Raw genomic sequence first — 24,951 nt, forward strand, 5'->3', positions numbered from 1 at the left:
CTCTATACAGGATACTCTTTGAATAAATGTATTCTACTGGTTATTTATCTCTCGTTTCCGTGTACTGCTTGTCTCCCATGACTGGAATGCAATTTCTCCTCACCTTTAGCTCATAGAATATATCTCATTGTTTGAAATGCAACTTAAATACCTTCCTGGTTCGATCAATTGCTAATTCCTTCTCTTTCTAAATACGTAAATACTTATTCTCTTCCTATTTTTGTGCTTATATAGGTCCTTCTCTCCTTTATTAGACTATAATTTCCTTGTGAATAAAGATTATAATTTATTTTATTTCGATCCCTAGTACCTGATGTATAATTAGTGTGCAATAAATACTTATTGATTGATATCCATTTCTTTATATTAATTTCAAGTTAATAATTATTTCACAGTAATAATTACTTAGATCTTTGATTGGTTATAATAGTGACATTAAGGTTTTGAAAATCCTTATTCATTTGAATGAATGAAGGCATGAGTGAATAAAAATCATATATTAAGGGATGATTTAAGTAGGAGCAAATGTCTTTCATTTCTACATTTATTTCTTGAAAAATTATGGGAACTGTTATAGAAAGATGTATCCATAGTGTCCTAACTACCTAACAATATCCTTGTAGATGCTAGGTTGAGAATTTTCAAAGATTCAAAATCTATATTCCCTCAGAACTGTAGTAAAATCTCTTTTGGTTTTTACCTTTGTATTCTATTGAAGATGTATGACTGATTTCGTCTGAAAAAACAAGCAATCTTTTAAAAATAACGAAGTAATCACAAAGACTAAAGTTAGACTATTTAAATTTGTTCCTTTAAAAAAATAAATTTTAGTTTCCATTTCCATCCCTATATTACTAAAGTCTTTATTTACTGCTTTATTGTGTAGAACTTCCTGCCTTGATATTTAGGTAGAATAAGTCTTTCAAATAATTTAACTCTTGGGCCAGCATTTTAAAAATCTATAATGGAGAGTATAAGTGCTTTGTTGTGAAGAATTGCCATAAGATTATTCATTCCTGCCATTGGTACTGAATTCCTAATGCCAAATGGAGAATTAAGGTATAAATCAATTTAATTGTCTACCTAAACAGGACTAGGATAATAAGGATACTTTTGTCATTATACATGAGAGTGATTGGTCTTCAGATAGTGATTTTTTTAATGACTAGTATTTGGGGAAAATGTTTATCACAGATTAGAAAACAACACTAGGGGTCCCTTTTCCTGTATTCATTCGGCCAGTGGATTAATGATTCTATCTTTCAATTGCCTAGGTTGAAAAAAAGCTTTGCCTCTAGCAGATTCATGCTGTTTACCTGTGCACATCTGCTATCTCTGAAAGACAGTTTGGACTCCAGACTGATAACTCACATTTACTATGTTTGTAGGAAGTTGCTGTTTGGGAGTGAATCTTTAAAGAGACTTATGACGATGTTCATGACCCTTTCTAGTTAATAAAATGGAACACTGGTAGTGTTTGAGAAGTCACATTCATTCCTTAGAGAGAGAAGAGTGAAACAGTACATCGCTCAAAATCTGGGGTTGGAATGGAAGGGAAAACATCAGGAGTACTGAAGGACATTCTAGAGTACCTATACATAGGGGATAGTTCAGGGAATGAACATTATCTATCTGTCTGTCTGTCTATCTATCCATCCATCCATCCATCCATCCATCCATCCATCTATCCATCTATGTATGTATCTATCTATCTATCTATCTATCTATCTATCTATCTATCTTTCTATTTCTCTCTCTCTCTCTCTCTCTCTCTCTCTCTCTCTCTCTCTTTCTAAATCTCCACCACACCTATTATGTTCCAGGTACCGTGATAATTGCTTCACAAAAGTTTTCTAATTTGATCCTTGCAACCTTGTAAGGTAGATACATTGATTACCGTCATTTTATAGTTGAGGAAACTGAACCACACAGAGGTTAAGTAACTTGCCTAGGACTTACACAGCTAGTAAATATCTGAGGCTAGATTTGAACCCAGCATTCTTTCCACTGCAGCCTTGACATGGATCACAAAATCATCCACATGAAAACAAGCAGGCTGGAACAGATGACATGTTCAGATTCATTCCTGGTACAAATTTAAATTCTGGTCAATTATGAATATCAGTTGACTTTGTATTAATCTAGCACAGAGTCTTGCATAATTTAAGTAGCTCGATTAATGTTTGTGGAATTGAACTGAACTAAATGCAATTGAATTTTTTCTCTTTTTTTCAACTTCAGAGGCAGGAGTATGGTCTAAAGATTCCCCCAGTGAAATCTACTCAGGAAAAAAAGGAAGAAAAAAGTAATCCCAAGTATTCACAGTAAGGTCCAGACTTCCCAATTTTCTCCTCCACTTTTTTTTGTCACGGGCACTGTTTGGTTCTACTTTAATACCCATCTTCTAACAATCTTATGGCATAGAAATTCCTGGCAACAGAGACATCTTTATGTTCTTCCATGTTTCCAACCTCACTGGAGGCCCTAAGATCTCAAGCCTGGCCTAGTCATAGTTGCATGGAATGATCTAATTCCAGCTTCTAGGCCCACTCCCAGCTGGCTCATGCCTGATTACATATTGGTATGTGCCATTTAGGAAGAATACAAAAAAAATGTAAATATATAAAATGGAAAGTTTAGGCTTAATAATCAATCCCATTATATAGTTTATTAAATTTGTAAGATAATTTATTACAGAATTTTCATAATATTTTATTTTCTCCTTCCTCCATTAAATTTAAGATACTAGTGGATTATTGGATTTAGTGTCTTACATTCATTTTTTCAGAAATATGTGTGTGTGTATGTGTAAAAGGAATGTAGAAAAAGATAAAAACCTATGTATCTCTTTGACCACTAATCAATAAATCAACACCATTTAATAAGCATCTACTATGAGCCAGTAACTGTGCCAGTCGTATTGGTAGGCACTAGGGATACAGTGAATGAAACAATCCCTACTAAAAGTCTATACTCTAACAGAGGCAATAATAAGTACATATATAAACATACATTCAGTAAATATAACTAAAGCAAATACAAGATACGTGCATACATATGTACCCCTTATTAGGATCTTATCACTCTGTATAGAGTAATCTCAATTTCTTCTTATAATATTTTTTTTTATTTTTGGCATAAAACCGCATGAGGAAATTAACAAAGATGCTGCTCCATGAATTTTCTATAGTTAGGGACAAAACAAAGAAAAAAATACAAACAAAAATTATATGATATACAGCTTTCAAGTAGGACAAGAAAATAGATGTGTAATTAAATAAAACAGCATCACTTTCAAGGAATCATATTATTAAAAATTCAAGAATAAGTGCATTAGTGAGGATATAAAATCAAAGTTGGACCTTTCTGCAGGATTTCTGGCAGTAAGTAACCATTAGAGAAAGATAAATGAAATGTTGAAAGGAGAAACAATCCAACAAGCTGAAATGATTCGAAGAATTCAAAGATATATTTTAGATAGCACGTTTGGGGAGCAATTTGTGAAATATAAGATAAAAGAGAGCCAGTAAGGGGGAAAACACTTAGAAATACAGTGACCAATTCCCATTGATAGAGAGGTCACACTCTTAATCATTTTGGTATCTGAAAAGAAAGAAAAATATAGTTTTATCCAAGGATTTCTTGATAGTTTAATATAAAAAGGTCATTGAAACTGAAGGGTGGAGAAGTGACTAAATGATAGAATTAAGGAAAATAGAGGAAGTAAATGAGCTAGAAGGGCCTTCTACTCCAACACTCCATTTTACAGTCAAGGAAACTGAGACTGAAGAAAGGTAATTTGCCCCAAGTCAATGGATTTATTGCTGGCACTGCCATCCTCCACATAAAGCAGGTTTGTATCCTAAGTGTTCTTGACAAAGTCCTCTTTGATGGTTGTCTGTGGAGAACTGTCAGACATCATTCCCATTTAATATCATTATCTGAATTCTGGCACCTCAATTGGTTTCCTAAAACAAAAATGAAATCCAAAATCCTGTCCTTCTGGCTCATTTATTAACAACTCTGTTTCTATTTCTGGCACGATTCTAGTCCAAATCATTCAGACTAGAATCCTCAAAGATCTCTTTTGATTCTTCCCACACTTCAACAGACTAAATCAGTTGACAAATCCTATTGAGTGTTCCTTGGCATGCATTCTTGCCTCTCAACTCATACTACAACCAATGTGATTCATGCCCTAAATTCTTCTTGCATAGATTATTGCATATTAACTTGACTAGGTGCCTTGAATCTCTCCTTTTCCAGTCAATCCATCACCTATCTGTCAAAATAAACTTTTCTGCAAATATCTGAGATGTGGCAATGAAATGTGCACTGAATTCGAAGTTAGAGCCTCTCATTCAAATTATGGTTCTACTATTTCCTAGTTTGTTGATATTGTTGACACTGACATTTGTTGACAATTAAATTCAGTTCTGTGGGTCTGTTTCCTCACTTATAAATGGAAGACTTGGGCACTACAACCTCTGATGTTCCATGCAGCTATAGATTTTTGATCCTATATCATAACCCTCAATAAAAATCTTAAGTGACCTACTGCTTACAGGATAAAATGTAAGTTGCTTATTGTTGATGAGTCATTTTAGTTGTTTCTGACTCTTTGTGACCCCAGTTTTTGAATTTCCTTGGCAAAGGTACTGGAATAATTTTCCATTTTTTTCTCCTGCTCATTTTATAGATGAGGAAACTGAGGCAAATACGGTTAAGTGACTTGCTTAAAGTCACACAGTCAGGAAGTGCTTGAAGTCAGAGTTGAACTCAGGAAGAGGAGTCTTTTTGAGTCCAGGCTCACACTCTAATTCATTAGGGTGACGTAAGGGAAAAGGGTTGTGCTTATGATTTTAATGGTGGGGGAACACTTGGTTGAAAAAACTCCTTCTAATAATGCAGACTGATGCTTTCTGAAACTTTCCTAAAACACAAAGAGATCCAAATGACTCACCCAGGGTCAAAAATCCAATATATGTGTGTCAGAAGCCAAAGGTAATGCTTCAACTCAAGTCTTCCTGATTTTGAGGATTACTCTTTAACCATGATATCACAATGCCTCTCTAGTATTTTGGGTCTTCCAAAAACTATTCCCAACTTACTACGCAATTACATACCAGTAAAACTGACAATATAAGTTAAATGGATATATATTTACAAAACTATAAATGGGCCAGATTAACAGAAAAGAAAACAGAATACTTAAATAATCCTATTTTAGAAAAATAAATTGAACAAGCTGTAAATGAGATTCCTAAGGTAAAAAAACCCAGGACCAGATGGATTTATGAGTGAATTCTAATAAACATTTAAGGAATAAATTAATCTTAATATTATATAGACTATTTGGATAAATAGGTAAAGAAAGAATATGATCAAATTCATTTAATGACACAAATAATGACCTAAACCAGAGAGATCAATAACAGAGAAAGAAAACAATGGACCAATTTCATTATGAATATTTATTCAAATATTCTAAATAAAGTGATAGCAAGAAGATCACACACTGACCAAGTGGGATACATACCAGGAATATAGTGCTGGTTCAGTGTTAGGAAGACAATTAATATAATTGACCATATCAATATCAAAACTTATGTATGTGTGTATGTATGATTATATCAATAGATGCAGAAAAAGCTTTTTAAAAAAAAAACACTATACCTTATTATAAAAACAAAACAAGATAACAACACTAGAAAGCATAGGAATAAATAGAACCTATCTTAAAAGGTTAAGTAGTATCTATCTAATACCACCAGCAAACATTATCTGTAATGGGGATAAATCTGAAGCCTTCCTAATAAGATCAGGGGTGAAGCAAGGATGTCTATCATTACCATTGTAATTCAATATTATATTAAGAAATGCTATCTACATCAATAAAACAAGAAAAGGAAATTGGAATAATAAAAATAGTCAGTGGAGGAAAAATCTATCACTCTTTGCAGATGATATGATGGTGTATACCATACCTAGGGTTAGAGAACCTTAGGGAATCAACTAAAAATCAAACAAAATAAAACAAGCTTAAAGAATAAACAATGTCAGCAAAACTAAATGACATTAAATAAACCCACACAAGTCATTAGCATTTCTATATACATACTGCCAACTAAACCCTGCAGGAAGAAATAGAGAAATTCCATTTTAATTAACTTCAGTCAATATAGAATGCTTCAGAATCTAACTGCTAAGAGGAATGCAGTTAACTCTATGAACACAATTACAAAACACTTTTTACACAAATAAAGACATATCTAAACAACTAGAGAACTATTACTTGCTAATATGTAGGCTGAGCCAATATAATAAAAATAGTAATTCTGCTTATGTTAATTTATTTATTCAGTACTGTACTAATTAAGCCACCAAATAATTCTTTTACAAAGCTAGAAAAAATAATAAGAAAATTCATTTGGAAAAACGAAAGGTCAAGAATATCAAGGGAATCAATGAAAAAAAAATGTGAAGGAAATTAGCCAAGAAGTGCCAGATTTTAAACTATGTATTTTTGTTGTTCCGTCTTTTCAGTCATGTTTGATTCATCATGATTTCATATGGGGTTTTCCTATAAAAACATTGGAGTAGTTTGCCATTTCCTTCTCTAGCTCATTTTACAGATAAAGAAAATAAATCAAGCAGGGTTAAGTGACTTGCCCAGGTCACACAGTTATTAAATGTATGGGCTGGATTTGAACTCAAATCTTCCTGACTCTGGGCCCTGTGCTATATCTACTATGCCACCTAGCTGCCCCAAAGCAGTAATCATGAAACATTCTGCTACTGGCTAAGAAATACAGTGGTGCATCAGAGGGATAGATTATATACAAAATATACAGAAGTCAATGCCCACATAGTGTTGATAAAACCAAGATAAAAGCTTTTGACATAAGAACTCAATATTTTTCAAAAATTTCTGGGAAAATAGGAAAGCAGTTTGGAAGAAGCAATTAATAGACTAACATCTCACACTGTATACCAAGATAAGGTCAAAATGGATAAATGATCATAAAGGGTAATATTACAAGTGAATTAAAGGGGCATAGAAAAAAATGTACCTGTCAGATCAATAAATAAGGGAGGAGTTTAAGACCAAATAAGAGATAGAGAGGAGCACAGAACATAAATGGTGAGAAAGTTGATTCATTGAGGACCCCAACTCTATTCCAATTAATTTCAATCAATTCAATATGATTTTATAGGAGTAGTGATGATAGGTTCTATATACTAAGTCCCAGAGCTGTGAGCTGCAGATTGTAATATCATTTGCTTAATCATAGGAAGCTAGCTAGAGGCCCTGCACTCATGTTTTTCCTTGTCTTGGTGACCAAACCCAGTGTGGTGGAAGTGACTCAACTACATGGAAAATCCTTCAATTTATTTTTGTGCCTACTAATCATTCTCTCTTCTCCAACATGAGCAGGTGACAATCTTTTTTTTTTTTTGGAGATAAACTGCCAATGAGCTATTTCATTTTTTTCCAGTTTAAATTTAAATTTATTTAACATATTTAGTTTTCAGCCTTGATTTTCACAAGAGTTTGAATTACAAATTTTCTCCCCATTTCTACCCTCCCCCCCACTCCAAGATGGCATATATTCTGGTTGCCCTGTTCCCCAGTCAGCCCTCCCTTCTATCACGCCTCCCCTCATCCCCTTTTCCCTTCCTTTCTTGTAGGGCAAGATAAATTTCTACGCCCCATTGCCTACATATCTTATTTTCTAGTTGCATGCAAAAACTTTTTTTTTTGTTTTTGAACATCTGTTTTTAAAACTTTGATTTCCAAATTCTCTCCCCTCTCCCCTTCTCACCCACCCTCCATAAGAAGTCAAGCAATTCGACATAGGCCACATGTGTATCATTATGTATAACCCTTCCACAATACTCATGTTGTGAAAGACTAACTATAATTTGCTCCTTCCTAACCCATCCCGCTTTATTGAATTTTCTCCCTTGACTCTGTCCCCTTTCCAAAGTGTTTGTTTTTGATTACCTCCACCCCCATCTGCCCTCCCCTCCATCATCCCCCCCCTTTTTTATCTTCCTCCCTCTTCTTTCCTGTGGGGTAAGATACCCAATTGAGTATTTATGGTATTCCCTCCTCAGGCCAAATCTGATGAGAGCAAGATTCACTCATTCCCCCCTCACCTGCCCTCTCCCCTCCTCCCACAGAACTGCTTCCTCTCGCCAAGCAGGTGACAATCTTATGACTGTCTTATAACCACTAAGTCAATGCCCCATACTTTGCCCAATCTGTTACCCCCAGCTAATATGTCATTTTTGGCCCTCAAGATCAAAGTCCATCAACCAATGAGGTCCTATATTTTGCCATGCTTCTTTTGCATATTTGGGCAAGAATAAGAAACATATTAATCCATACTTTTTATGTCACATAGGAATATAGTTTCTAATAGAATTCCCATCCTGTTTTGCTCAAATTCCATAACCAAACCAAGCATGGGTGGTGGCATGGTATGGAAAGTCCCTCCCCTATATATTCTTGGAGCATATGTATAGCTCCTGCCTAACCTAAGGAGAAGCCCATCCAAATTGTGACCACAGTGGAGATATTTCCTGCTTTGCCCAATCTGTGACCCTGCTGATATATTGTTTGCTTATTTTAGCTTATGCATCATATGTTAACCAAGAGAATTATTCTGTATTTGGTGTAGCTGCTCTTGAATGCCTAGATATCTAACCCTATACAAATATGGCCCTGGAAGGAGGAGATATCTCAGATCATGAGGAAGATCTGAGGTCCACTTCCTTAGAAGGGACCATTGACTTTCAGTAAAGTGCCACTTGCTCAGAGCGCTGCCTCAGTGTCTTTTGTTGTAGGTTGGATAATTTAATCAACACAATCAATAATTTTGGCTACATGAAATTTAAAGGGTTTTGTGCAAAGAAAACTAATGCAGCCAAAAATAAAATGAAAGCAGGACATGGGGGGAGAAATTTTCACAAAAAGTTTCTCATTTCTCAAATATGTAGGTAGCTAAGTCAAATTTATAGAAATATGAGCCATTCCCCAAATGATAAATGGTCAAAGGATATGAACAGTTTTCAGAAGAGGAAATTAAAGCTATTATTAGTCACATTTTTAAAAATGCTCCAAAACACTACTAATTAGAGAAATGCGAATTTAAACAACCTAGCTTCACAACTATCAGACCGGCTAACATGACAGAAAAAGAAAATGACAAACGCTAAATAGGATGTGAAAAAAAAATTGGGACACTTAATGCACTGTCGGTGAAGTTACAAACTAGTCCAACCATTCTGGAGAACAATTTGGAACTATACCAAATGAGTCATAAAATTGTGCATACACTTTGACTAAGAAATACTAATACAAGGTCTACATTCCAAAGAGATCCAATAAAAAGGAAAAGGACTTATATTTACCAAAGCACAACACAGATTTGTGTGTGTACATGTGTATGTACACACTTATTATGTGCATACATGTATATATAGGCATGTGGGTTTATATACACATGTGTGTATACATGTATAAACACACACATACCCACACACACACACACAGAGACACAGACACAGACACAGACATACACACACACACACACACACACACGCCCCTTTCTGTGGTGGCAAAGATTTAGAAATTGAGGGGATGTTCATCAATTAGGCAGTGGCTGAACAAGTTCTGGTGAATGGACGCGATGGAATATAATTTTGCTCTAAGAAATAACAAGCAGGAAAGTTTCAGAAAAACCTCGCTAAACCTATAAGTCTAGTGTAAGTGAAGTGAGAAAAACAGCAAAACATTATACACAGTAACAGCAATATTGTAAAGACGATCAACTGTAAAAGACCTAGCTAGTCTGATCCAGACAGAGGTGAAAGGAAATTTCAAAGGACCCGTTATGAAAAGAAGTTCTCTAGCACCAAAGAGAGTATTCGGGATGGAGATTGAAACATACTATTTTTACTTTATTTCTTTTTCTGTGTGTGTGTGTGCATGTGTGCGTGTGTGCGTGTGTGCGTGTGTGTGTGTGTGTGTGTGTGTGCTTTCTTGCACAATATGACTACTATGGAAATGTTTTATATGACTTCACATATAAAAGAATAAATAAAATTATTTTTAAGGTTTTGAGCCCATATGTAAGTATTCAAGATAGCAATACATAACAGGCAAAACATAGTCTTTGTTTCATCCCTACAAAAATCCAGAAAACACAAAGGATAAAGAATAGCCAACAAATTATTGACATTATTCTTCCACTTTGGTCAATCACTTAGACTTGTAATAGTATTCTATGAACTGGACTTGAAATGAAATGGATTGGGATTGACTTAAATTGCATCAAAACTGCAATTGCAAAAACAAAAAAAAAGTAGTAGCAAAAGACTAAATCTTCAATTTTTATATTGTGCTCAGTCCATTTCCTCAAGCTGTGGAGTCACATATCTATTACTCTTTTCTCTAAGTGGCTATCACTTCTTAGGAATTTCTCTTTCCTTCTCTAAAATACTGGGCCACCAATCTTCCAGGAAATTATTGCCCCAAACATGCCCCATTATGTTTATGGTACTGGGGTTCAGGAACTGTCAGAATGCCTCCAGAAGACTGGTTTTCAGGAACTTAACATAGGTTTGGACAAGATGACTAGCAAGGTGTCTTTTAGTTTTCAATCCACAATCCCAACTCTCACAGCTTAGCCATGTGGATCCCTTTTCCATAACTGTCATCTCTCCTCATGAAAGAGTACGCCACTAAGCCATTGACTAAGTTCAGTTTCTGTCACTAACCTACTAATTAATACACTATGCCACTAACTCCCTAATAATGCTACAGCTACGCTTAGGGTCTCAGGACTCAGAAACTGTTATCCCTAATTTGGTTGATGAAAATATCCAACATGTTGTCTTTGCCCCAAGTCCACTATGAATAGCTCTCCAAGCTGGGAGTCTTTGGACATGCACAAACAGGTTGTTCCCTTTCCAGGCCACTGATCCCTTTTTATGTCAGCTGGGTGTGGTCTGTGTTTTGTGCTCTCAACATTTCAATGAAAAAGTAAAGGGGGAAGGGGAGTCACTTCTGAAACTGAACTTTTATTTTTTTTTTTTTTTGGATCAACACAGAAGTGTGTCTCTGACCCACAATAACCTGTCTCAACCAATTTATTCCCAGAGCTTAAAATGTACTTCATCTTCTCAGTGAGTTTTTCATCCTGAAAATGGAGTCCATTTAAAATCTTCAACAAAAGCTCACCTACCTAGAACTTCATCCACTAATTGATCCCTCACATTTTACAAAGCTAAATGTAACATAGAACTTAATGATTATCCCACATTACCACTGCCCATTGTAAAGTTTCCAACTGAAGTGGCATTGGAAGCTGAACAGGAAATGTTCCTTTTGGTGGCATGGCTTCAGCTCCAATACTTTTGTTAACCCAGGAAGGAATATACATGCTATGTCTACATGCACAAAGGGAAGTGGAGAACTAAAGCAATTTTCTGCCTAATTAAACCACAACAAATATATATATATATTTATATTTTTCCACAACAAATATTTTAACCCAATCTTGTGACTATTTCAAGGAAAGGTTTTATTTTCCTTTTTGCCTGAATAATAAAGGTAATTTTCTTAATTATCTACTTTACTTTCAGTTTGTAAACACAGCCTAGTTAAATTAAAAAAAGACTGGGACTACATACTTTGAGGCAAAGAGAAGAGGAATTTTACCACATATTATGACCAAAAAAATGGGATCTGATTTCAGTAATTAAGGTTAAAGGACTCATACTATATTCCATCATCATTTTTATAATATTTTTAGTAGTAAAAATGAGAAAGTATGTTGTTTTTCCAAGGCTTTTATCGTAACAGAGAATGTACCAGAGCTTGCTAAAACTTAAATCTACTACTAACATTTAGTGATTTATGTAGGGGTAAGTGAAAACTGTCAGGGCTAAGTTAGAGAGCATGGCTAAAGACAATGAAGTCTTGGTTCCAAAACCAAAGACCTTAAGCATAGGTTCTTAACCTGAGACGTGTTGACTTGTTTTTTTAAAATATTTTGAAAGCTGTATTTAAATAATTGGTGTCCTTTTTAGCCTTATTATTTTGTCTATTTAAAAGCATCATTCTAAGAAAGAGTCCATAGGCTTCAGCACACTACTAAAGGGGTTCACAACACACACGAACATTAAGAATCTGTGCCTTAGAGACACAGGTGGTGTTTTCATCCCTGTCACCAGTTAAAGATAGGTGTTTCAGAAGAGAAGGGTGAATTTGCAAAGTGAAAAAATACCTAAGAAGAATATGTCTAAGAAAATCACTTGAATTTTTGAACCATGTTTGAAAATATATGAATGTTGTTTTTAGGTCTATTGTGAATCTAACAAAGCTGAGTAAAATATGTTTATCTGGTAACATGGTGTGATCAAGAGGGTCTTAAATAGAAAATGGATGGTGAAGAAGAATCTTTTTTCCATTGCACATCTGCCAAGTTAGCACAGAAAGTAGCAGGTGCAGCATAAGAATAATAATATCAGTGGAGAGGAACGGTAATTCCCAGGAGGTTATCATCCAAGAGGAAGAGCAGTAATAAAATCCATTTCCTCAGCTATCTATATACAATTATGCCGAGTTGGGTAATAAACAAGGTTAACTGGAGTTTTCGTGCAAGAAAGAAAATTTGATCTCACAGGTACCACGGATACTTGGTAGCATGACTCATTACTAGACTAATTATGGAAGAACATGTACTCCCATAGATCTGTGATTTCATTGATGTGGATTTAATTCTCATAATACCTATCACATTAGTCTTCATATCTTCACCCTCTCCTTTCCCCAATTCAACATAGCAATCAAATCAATATTCCTAGTACTATTATCAGACCATGTCCCCTCCAGACCCTCTACTCAAACATCTTCTTTTGTTTCTTATTGTCTCAAGGACAGATTATCAACACCTCAGTCTAGCATATAAAACCTTTAATGACCTAGATTCCGTCTACCATCCTATTTTTATTTTATGTCAATCGTCTTCACACATACACTGTTCTTATCAAAGTGACTTCCAGCAGATCTTTGTGCGTTCCATCCCATTCCATTTCCCTTTTTCTTTCCCTTTGCAAATATAGGGACCACATATCTGGAATACTCTCCCTCCTTATCTCTGCTTCATGGAATCCCTAACTTCCTTCCAAACACAGGTCAGGGGCCACCTCCTACATGAAACCATCTTTGATTCTTCTATATATTAACATCTCCCATTTTTAAAGTCACTACGTATTTAAAGTCACTTCTGTCTGAACCTGTGATTTGATTCATGTAGAGAATTACCAGGGAGGAAACACCTTTTATCATTACAGATTGGTAACTTCTCTCCCCACTCTAATCTATTCTTCACTCTGCTGTCAAATTAATCTTCCTACAGCACAAGTCTAAATATGTCCCCTTCCTAGCCAGTCAACTCCAGTAGTTCATCTAGGATCCAACATAAATTCCTGTTTGGCTTTCAAAACCCCCCATAATCTGGTCCCTTCCTATCTTTCCAGTTTTTCTTATACCATTCAACCCTCTGAATCTTCTGCAATCTGGTGACATTGGCCTTCTTGTTTTCCTCACACTCCATCTCTTTGCTTTGTGCATTTTCATTGACTATTTGTCATACTTAGAACTTTCTCCCTCCTCATCTCCATGTTTTAGGTCCTTTAGTTTCCTTAAAGTTTCAACTAAAATTCTGCTTTCTTCAGAAAAACTTTCCTGGTCCCCCTTAAGGTTAGATCCTTTCCTCTGTTGATTATTTCCAATTTAAAATGAATATTTCTTGTTTATACATAGTTTTTTTTCCCCTTGCATGTTGTTCCTCCCATCAGACTGCAAATTCCTTGAGACCAGAGGATATCTTTTACATTTCTTTGCAGCCCCAGATCTTATTACAGAATCTAACTCATAGTAGGTTGATTGACTTTTGTCATTTTGAGTCTTCATAGTGTTTGAAAATCGTTTTTTAATGCTGAAAAATTAAGTAACTTGTCTAAGGTCTGAAGACAACTACAGTTCAGAGATAGGACTTGAACCTAGTTTTTATGGCTCCCAGGACAGTTCTTCATCCATTATAATTATATCATGCTGTCTCTTCAAAATACGAAGGAGTGTAGATCTCTCTCTCCCTCTCTCTCTCTCTCTCTCTCTGAAATGATAGATAGATCCCAATCTGGCACAGACAGCTTTCACCTGAATTCTGGCCTTCTATCAAATAGTAGGAGGAGACTCATGCCAGTACTGCCAGAAGCCTATATTAAGATGCCAAGTAGAGAAAAGACAGCACTGCTGAAATTGGACAATCGCTCTATACCACCTTCTCAAATATTTCTAGTTTAGGGGTACATTTTTGCAGTGTAGTCTGATGGAAAGCTGCTTCCCTGATCAATGTTGAGGGTGAGGATAACTTTTACCTTACACTTACCAGTTTAGCTAGCACCTTTCAACCAAATGCAAGCTACACAAAATATCATCACAAATAATGAATAGTGAATAAACCATTTTATCCAAGCAAAACAAAAACTAGAGAAGACTTACAGAATTTCTACAATATAATAGAGAATATATAGGACTAAGTGAGCTCATCAATTAGGTCTAAGCTATAATCTCAGTTCAAATAAGAATAGAGAGAATAGCATCACTGAGAGGAAGTATACTCTCAAAAGTCACTAAAGTTCCGCATTATGGTGCTGGATTCCCATGGAATTCCATGTACCCCATTCAAAATTTCACGCTATTTAGAAGTCTTTCTGTATTCTCTACCTGTTTGGTGGTTCTCTTTCCATATATGTCTCTATGATCAACTAAATAAATACCTCCAGATGTACACAAGGTCACAATTAGAAGTCTATCAACTAATCATGAGTCATCTCATCTTCTGCATATGTGGAGTACTCCATAGAGCTTTCTTTCACAACACTGGTCAAGGGAGTATGCATATATATGCCATATATATTATGTACATATATATAATATAGTAATGCTATGTACATATATGTACATGCACACACATATAAACACACATATATGCAATTAATATTATATAAATGAATATTAATATAATATTGCCTTTGTATTCTTTATATATACATTTAATATATTATACATATAATATATGTATATCTACGTGCTATATTTCACCTTCTATTCACATATTCTGACACCAAGATGACATGAGCTCCTTGAGGGCAAGGCTGCTCCATAGAATTAAAGAATCACGAGCAAAATTTGAAGGCTTGAAGATACTGAAATGGACATCATTTCAAACCACACAGAAATTAATCCCCACTATAGTATGCTTGAGACGTAGTGACCAAGGCTCTTCCAAACTCCACAGAGGGAAAGCCAGAATTCATCAGGTAGCCCATTTAATTTTGCAGCAAGTCTAATTTTAGGAAGGTGCTTTTTGTTTGTTTTCTTTTGTTTTTCCCTGATATTACCCCTAAGTATACCCGTTTTCATTCTTTCCCATTTTTCTGTACTTCTGAAATCTGGGGTCAAATAGAATGAGTCAAATCCCTCCTCCACATGCCAACCATTCGGATACTTGAAGAGACCTATCACTTCCCACTTGAGTCTTATCTTGTTCAAGAAAACCTTCCCAAGATCCTTCAGTTTATAACAATATGACATGAATTCAAAGCATGTCACTTTTCTGGTTGGGCTACTGTAGACATTCTACAACTTACTGAATTTCTCCTTCAATTTTGGCAACCAGAACTGAAAATAAAATGTCAAAGGATGTCTGATAAGAGAAAAATACATAGTGTTTATACCCTATGTTCTTGGAAGGCATGCCTCTCTTTTTGATGTCCTAAGCCAATTAACTTTTTTTCTCTTTTTGCTGTTTACTCGTGTTGAGTTTAAAGTCCACTAGAACGCTTAGATACCTTTTAGAACAATTGCTGTCTAACTATGCTTTTCTTATCTTGTACATAAGAATTTAATTTTTTAGTCCATATGTTAGACTACATTTATATAAGATTCAGTGCAATATCCTATGCTATCAAATCATTTGAATTCCGACCCTGTATTCCAATATGATAGCTTCCTTCCTCATTTTGTGCCTTCTGCAAATTTGATGACCATGCCCTCTATGACTTTATCCTCATCGTTTATTACAAAAAAGGATACAAACAAAATATTGAGTTCCTAACACATCTTTAGGATACTCCACTGAAAATCTCCTACCATATTATCTTTGAAATTGTCATAATAATAATAATTATTATTTTGTATCTGGTCATTCAACCAATTCTAAATCTATTTAATTTACTCTTTTAAAAGAAAGATTCTTTGCATTCTAATTATCTAGCACAGTTCTTTGTTTATGGTAGGCATTCATGAATGTTTGTTGAATGAAATTGAGTTGAAACAATTTATTCCTGCCCCAAAACATGTGACTCTTATTCATGTATGCCCGTGAATTTGTCACAGAGGGTCCACCCAATGTATTTGGGACCTTTTTACTTTCTCTTGACATATTAAAGATACCAATGGAGAACAGTGGCTTCTAATAGTTGTTTGTATATTTTTGTACATAGTCGAACCATCTTCTTTTGAAGACATATTTGAAGATATTTCTTACTTCATGTCCTTTACTCTGCTTCTTGTACATAAGTCTTTATTTATAACATATAGACTGCTTACTCCCACCACTGCCTTTTGGAGGATCTTTAAATTACAGTTCTGTAGAGACAAGTCACACCAAGGCAATAATATTTGAATTAGCAAAATGGATCTTCATTTCAAAGAGAGTGTTGAGGTCATCAAGAAACTTGGAAATTTTCCAAAGAATATCTAGCTCACTCTTCTCCTGTTTGTTTCTGGTTTAACTCAAGGTGCATTTGCAATGTTCCAGGACTGTTTAGGTAGTTGTTATCATGTCACTGGCACCATTGGTAGATAATCCCTCTTTGATTTGGACACTGCATTGGATCTCTCCTATGATAATGACAAATGACTTTTACAGGTAATCATAGGATGGTTGTACTGTCCTTGATAGTAAGAAAAAAAAGCTTTTTAAATAAATGTCTTTGAAACTATTTCTCCTTTTTGTGTTTGTTTTATTTTCATCTAATTTTATCCTTTAAATTCATCAGAATGACGTTTTCCCCAAAACGTTCCTAACCTGGCTTTTGCCACCACTATTTTTCATTTTATTTGAGGAGATATTGCTCAAAATCTTCCATCACCTTTTCCTGTAAAATTTTAAAATGAGTATATATTCTAAACTGATATTTCCCTTGTATATGATATCTCCTACTTTGCAAGGAAAACCAGTATTAGCTAAGGTGGTTCTTAAGTTTTTTTTTTCCTTTTTTATGAAAATTGATTTAGATTAGTTGAACTTCAATGTGTTTTTTTAATAAGTACAAATGTCTCTTCCTTCGTCTAGATCCCATCAATCAGCTTCAATAAATTATTTTAAATAAGTCATGTTTGATTTTTTTAAAATGCTACATCTTATCTTTTTCTCATTTTTAAAAGATTAACATTTATTTTTATCTTTATTCCAACAAATCAGTGTTCTGACTGTCCACAGAGAGTTTTTCCAATATTTGTTCCAGTATTAGTAATGACCAATTTTCCAGTCTGTTATAACTTTGCTAATTTTGAATGTATTTGATTTTACCTTAAGCTTGCCATATTCATTGCCTTGAGATTCTTTTCTCAAGGGTTATAGTCATGTCTTGTCATAATGTGTGGCCATGTGATTTATGAACCATATACAATTGTTTTGGTTTGATTTGTTACTTTTGATTCTTATTTTCCAGTCTATGCTATCATCTTTGCCTATTTCCATGTCATCATTGAAGTTTCGAAATATCAAATTACATTTTGAATTAGCCAAGTTAGTTTAGAGGATCTTCTGATATTCTGCGTAGAATTCATCTAATTCATGTGCTGGCTCATAAGTTGTGACCCTGTTTATGTCATTGTTGTTGCTGCTGCTATTCTTTGTTTTAATGCTTATAATGAACTCTATAAGATGAAAATAACAGATTATGTTTATTCGTCAGTTACTAAGGTAGCCGATCTCAATGTTTCAAGTAACCAGTGAAGTTATATTAAAGTGAAAACATAATTCAGAGATTCATCAGGACAATAATGAATTGCTCCAAGGATCTTCTCTGGTCTTATTTTATTTAATATTTTTCAAGACTTGGGTAAAGGAATATATAGAATGATAGTTGAATACGAACTTGACAGAAATCTAGCAGAACCAGCTAACATCCTAAATAGTGGATTTAGTATCCAAAAAGATACCAACAAGATAAAATGAAATTTAATAAGATGAAATGTAATGGAAATAAACATTAAAAGCTCACATTTGGGTTCAACATAAACTGTAAAATTGCAATTGGCTGGATACAATTTCTGGAAAATACCTGGAGGCTCTCTTGGACTGTAGACCAGTAAACAATGTGGAATGGCACATGCACAAAAACATCAAGAACTTGCATTAACAGAGGTATATTGTTCACAGAAAGGTGATTGTAGCTATACTGCATCTTGCTCTGGTTAAGCCACCAACAAAATAATCCATTATATTCCACACACCACATTTCAGGATTCTGGGTGATTATTGGGAGCATGATGTAGAAATCCTGCTTACAGGTTCATTGAATCACAAACTTCCAGTGACCTGTGAAGGTCATTTATTTCCATACATACATAAACACGAATCTCCTCTAAGAGACATCCAACCAATGATCAACCTTTCACTGAAGGGGGCAGCTAGGTGACACAGTGAGTAGAGCACCGGCCCTCGAGTCAGGAGGACCTGAGTTCAAATCCGGCCTCAGACAGGATGCACTAACTAGCTGTGTGACCTTGGGCAAGTCGCTTAACCCCAATTGCCCTGCCTTCCCTCCCCCCCCCCCAAAAAAAGTTAGAACCTTTTATTAAGGAATGACCTCCAGTGAGGAGGAGCCTACTACTTCTAGTGATAGCTCATTCCCTTTTGGCATAGCTCTAACTTAAGCTCTAACTTTATGTAAAGCCTGCATAGGACACTAGGTGGCGCAGTGGATAGAGTGCTGGATCTGAAGTTAGGAACACTTTTCTTCATCTGTAAAATGACCTGGAGAAGGAAATGCCAAACCATTCCAGAATCTTTGCCAAGAAAACCCCAAATGGGGCCACGAAGAGTCAGACCTGACTGAACAATAACAACAAAGCCCAAGTCTGTTTTTTCCCCCTTTCTTTCAGTTTTCACTCACTAATACTTAATACAGTTGCTTGGACAGAGTCTCATCAGAGCAGACTATAGTAAGAATATTACAATGCTAGTCATAGTTACCATGCCATATACAGGTTGAAATATATGATTTCGGAGGACTTTTCCAACGCTGAGATAAAGTCATTCTCTAATTCAGTGACATGGTTCTTACAAAATGCTTCATATATTGTATCGTATAATTTGCCAGCAAGATCCCTATTGACTAGTGGCACTACACTGCTTTACTTTGTGTTGTTATCCTAACTAAAGGGTGCACTGAACTTGTGCTTAGCTGCAGTTATCTTTGATTTACACTCTTCTTGTTCATTCTGCTCCTACTCACTCAGCACACAACTCAGATTTCCTTGTTATTTAGCATAACAATTTGCAATACTTGCAATATGCTTAGCAATCACCTTCATTAGTAACTCCTTATGGCAACCCTGGGAATAGATTGGAATTTTTATTCCCATTTTTCAGAAGAGATTATTGAGCCCTAGAGAGGTTAATGGGGATGCAGATACAAGGTGACCCATCCATGATTAGATTTCTACATAAAAGATTCCCAGCTATGCTTACATTATGTGACTTTGCAAGGTTGATTTTTTTCCCTTTTATTAAGGAGTCATGAAATTATTGGAAATTAATATAAACAAAAGAAATTTTAAATCATTTCAATATAAAATATGTTAGTGTTAGCTATAGAAGAGAATCAAATTAGTACAAATAAGAGGTCATAATTGCCACAAAAATTGTGAATTTTTACCTGAACATTCACCACTTTGCTTAGCTCCGTGAGCTCAGTCGCCCTTAACTTGTATTTTTCAATCTAGCCCTAGGCGTTTTGCTATTTTGCTTTGATGTGAACCCCAATCATGCATAGTTTGCTGTCTTCAGACTTCTCAGTGGAGAGGTTGCTGAGCTATGTACTCAGTCTATGCTGACTTGGTGTGGATTAATCACATAAGCAAAATGTGTCTTGATGCAATTTGCTTTTGGAGACTTTAATGGTTACAATTTATTAAGCTATTTATAACGTATGATTAATTTCTGCTGAAATTACCTGACTTTTTTTTTCCATTTGCCTACATCATAGTGTTCTTTATCTTAACTCCTTTGTAAATTAGGAAAGGTTCATTCCTTTTGTTTTATGAATACTTATTTTGTATTACTGATCATGGTGTTCATCACCCTTTGACTTAATTGGGATCTTGCCTTAAAATAAATTTCCTCTGTTCTCCAACTAGAATCAGTAATGAAAGTTTAAACTTTGCATTATGCAAAAAAATCAAAAGTTCTATTTCTGAAAGAAATCAAAAGTTAATGTCATCATAATCCTAAATAGATGAAGCAATAGTGAAGAAAACTGCAGAGCAAATATGAAATTTAATAATGGCCCTCCAACAGCTTGCCTTTCAAATTGTTAGGAATTCATTAAACAATGGTTGAGCAGCACTGACAATTAAATTACTCTCATATGAGGTATCTAGCCATATTATGAATATTACATACTACATAGCTCACATTTCTAAAGGGATGTCGTCAACAAATTGCATTTCAGATAATTAACAGGAGGTTTGAAGTCAGTCTCCAGATACAGCCCACTTTGTTTCCTAGCAAAAATAATTGGGATGCAAATGCATAAAGAGGGTTAACATTAAGAAGTTTAAAGGGAAAATAGTATGCTGTCTGTGGATGCATTAGGAGAAATATTAGGACTCTTTATTATAACAAAGGGGCAGGAAGGAGGGAAGGACTGATAGACTGGGGATCATAATGAAGGCAGAATTTAAGAATATCAACTGAATTCTCCCAACTGGACAATCCATTCAGTACAAGTTTAGGGACTGAGATCATATAATAGTCTCACAAATGCTCTATACACCCTCTTCCTCCAAAAAAAAAACCCTAGGAGATTTACAAGTAAGTGATAAGGGTTGCATTCAGGGGTTTATGGTTTGCATCCTTCTCTTTGGAAAGTAGAACATTTATTAATTTTAAAAGGCATGTTTGGAAGGGGACCGGTGCAATCCCTTCTTGGACAAAGTTGGTAACTTTGGTTATAACATATTTACTTTGAGGATTCATTAATGAGGATTAGAAATGTTTCTCCATGTTACATTCTAGTTGTAAATGGTCTTTTAGTAAACAGGATTTTCCCTTGTCTTCAATTAAGGTCTCTATTCAAATGACTCTCAAATCAATATTTCCAGTCCCATTTCTCTCTCAGCTACAGACCTTCATTTATTACTCTCTGCTATCCTGATTATTTTATCTGGGCACTTCTGACCAAATATGCCCCAAACTGAACTCCTGATTCTTCCTCTTCCCCTTAACTCATCTCTTCTCCTGCTTCTTTTCCTTGATGGTACCACTATCCTCCTAGTCACCCAGGTGTGAATCTTCAGAACAATCTTTCACATTTTCCCCCCACTTGCATTTCCAATTAGTTGCTAGCACCTATCAATTCTACCACCGTACTATCTCCAGGATCAATAACCACCACTTTATTTATACTGTACCACACCAGTTGAGGTATCTTGCTAGAACTATAATAGCCTCCTATTTGCTTTCTCTGCCTCCCATTTACCCTCTTTTCAATTCATCTTCCACACAACTGCCAAAATAATTTTCATCTTTTTGTTGTCCTTGAGTCATTTTTGAGTTGTGTCTGACTCTTTTTGACCACATTTGGAATTTTCTTGGCAAGGATACTGGAGTAGTTTGCAATTTCCTTCTCTAGCTCATTTTACAAATGAGGAAATTGAGACAAACAAGATTAAGTGACTTGTTGGGTATCACCCAGGTAGTAAGTGTCTGAGGCCACATTTGAACTAAAAAGGATGACTCTTTCTGCCTTCAGGCCCAGTGCTCAACCCACTGTGCCTCCTATCTGCCCCATTTTCTTCATTGCATGTTTGAAAATGTCCTTTCCATGTTCAAACATTTTTCAATGGATTTCTATTAGCTATAGGAAAAATTGTAAATTCCTTAGCCAGGCATTTTAGTTACTCCATAGCAGGGATATTGCAAAGGTTTTGCAGATCTTTATTCCATATGGCTTGTCATCCTATACTCTGGGTCCAAACTATATATGCTTACTTGGACCTACTCATTTTATCTTCTCTGCCTTCAGTTTGCAAAATGGGGACAACAATAAATCCTACCTCTCATGGTTGTTGTGAGGATTAAATATTATTTATAAAATGCTTTGAAACTTTTTAGTGCAACATAAATGTTAGTTATTATAATTATATTTTTATTATTTTGAAATCTCTTTCTTCAAAGCAGAGCTCAAATGTATCTTTATAAAGCCTTACTTAATTCTTCACTGTGGAAATTTTATAATTCCTCTTGTCACTTGAGACCAATTCACAAAATCTAAAAAATGAGTTTAGCAAGATTTCTTAAAGTCATTTTGGCAGAGAGGATTGCCTTGAAAAGGCATGACTCCTCTAAATCTCTGCTAAGTCAGAGAGGATTCTGGGAAGATGGTTGAGTAGGTCAGAAAATTCCAAGATCTCAAGATTTTCCCTGACAAAACAGTTAAAATAGCACCTTAGGGTGAACAAAGTGTGGGTGGAGACAAAGAAGAATAGGGACATAACCAGTGTCTTCCTGGGACAATTTGAGAAGATCAGAAGAAAAATTCCAGCACCAGGTTTGGTTCTTGTAAGAGTAAACACCTCCAGGCTAGGTTCTGTTTTAACAACTAGCGGCAAGTCCTGGGGTTAGTGGGTTTGAGAGGCTTCCTTGGCCTCAGCCACAGGAACTTTTCACCCCAGCATAGTGAGGGTGTGGGGGATGAAAGACCCTCACCAATTAAAAGTTAATAAGGAGCCATCTCAGGATGGGAACAGAAATAAATTTTATTCAGTTCTTGAGAATTGAGCATACCCGCTAGAACAAATCCAGCAAGGGAGACACTTTACAAGGTGCAAAGCACCCATAATTATACCTAACACAAGAGAATTCCCGCCCACCTCTGACTCTTCTCACCATCGGCTGGGAGGTGGGCTTACAATCTGAGCAGGAAAGCTAGACAAAGAACTGGGAAATCGAGGCACAGAAACTCCACTTCCCATTCCCTTAGTTAATGATTACAACTGAAGTGACATCTACAAATCTAAAGAAGGAGAATAGGATAAGGGGAGGGGGAGACCCTCTCCATCCTCTTACAGTACTTTTACAGTAAAGGAAAGCAGGTCACAGTGACCCTATTCTTACTGAGCAAATCTTTAAACAAGAACCAGAAGAAAGAACAAAATGTTTCAGGGTAAACTTTCCCAGAGGCTGAGCCATCAGACTCTCATGGCCTCAGAACTCTTTTTTACTTCCTTATTTCTTGATTTTTAAACATTTCTTAATATAGATATAGATATTCATACATATTTTCCCTGTGAAGTCTTCACATTTTATTTATCTCACATAAGGGGAGTCAGGTGTTTGAGTCCAGGAAGATTGAGGGAACCTCTGCTGATGAGGAAAGTCAGATCTGGTTGTGCTGTGAGGAGCTGGGGGGGTAAGAAGGAACCAGCACACCCCCAGTGAGTGCAGAAGCAGTGGGGCAGAAAGCCCCTGGCTGTGGGCATTTAGAGAAGGTTGGAGGTTTGGCTTTGGTTCCAGGCTAGAGGGGAGAACTGAAGATCTGGGGCAAAAGGCACCATCCCTCATGACCCAGGGCTAGAGGTGATTACAAAAATCAAGTTATTACCACAAAAAATGCTCAGGCAAAGGAGAAAGAATCCAACCATAGAAAGCTATTATGGGAATAGAGAAGACAGGGGTTCATTGTCAGGGGAGAAAATTGAAGTAAAGAAATCCCCAAAAGTAACTTCAAATGGTCACCAGCCCAAAAAGAATTTATAGAACATCTTAAAAAGACTTTAAATATCAGAATAATCGAAGAGAAACAAGAAGGTTATGAAAGGAAAGTCAACCAATTAGAATAGGAGATCCAGAATCTCAAGGAGGAAAATGACACTTTGAAAATGAGAATTAGGCAAAGTGAAGCCAGTGAAATTATAAGAGATTAAGAAATAGTTAAAATACAAGTAATGCAAAAAATAGAAGAGAAAGTGAAATATTTTATAAGAATAACAACAGATTTGGAGAATAGATCAAGAAAAGAAAATGTTAAAATAATTGAACTAACTGAAAGTTATAATCAAAAAAGAATCTTGATATAGTAACACAAGAAATATTATTAATGAAATTTGTTCTGAAGCATTAGAACAAGACAGAGAAGTAGAAATAGAAAAAATCCATTGAACACCACTTAAAAGAGATCCTGTGAGGAAAACTCATAGGAATGTCACAGTTAGATTCTGAAACCCCCAGCTCAAGGATAAAATATTAAAAGTATCAAGATTAACACAATTTAAATATGATAGTGCCATAATTGGAATTACATAAGACCTAGCAGCAGAGACATTAAAGTACCACAGGTCTTGGAACACAGTATATTGAAGAACAAAAGAACTGGGGCTCTGTCTGAAAATATCGTACCCTGCAAAGTTAAGTATTATCCTGAATGAAAAAAATAGACATTTGAAAAATGCTCAGAATTTCAAGACTTTGTTAAAAAAATCCTGAACTTAATAGAAGATTCGATGTACAAGAACCAAGAGAAACATAAGGTACACACCAAAGACTGATTATAAGGGATTCATACAGACTGTTC

This window comes from Trichosurus vulpecula, chromosome 4 (genome assembly GCF_011100635.1).
Source record: "Trichosurus vulpecula isolate mTriVul1 chromosome 4, mTriVul1.pri, whole genome shotgun sequence".
Classification (NCBI taxonomy): Eukaryota; Metazoa; Chordata; class Mammalia; order Diprotodontia; family Phalangeridae; genus Trichosurus; species Trichosurus vulpecula.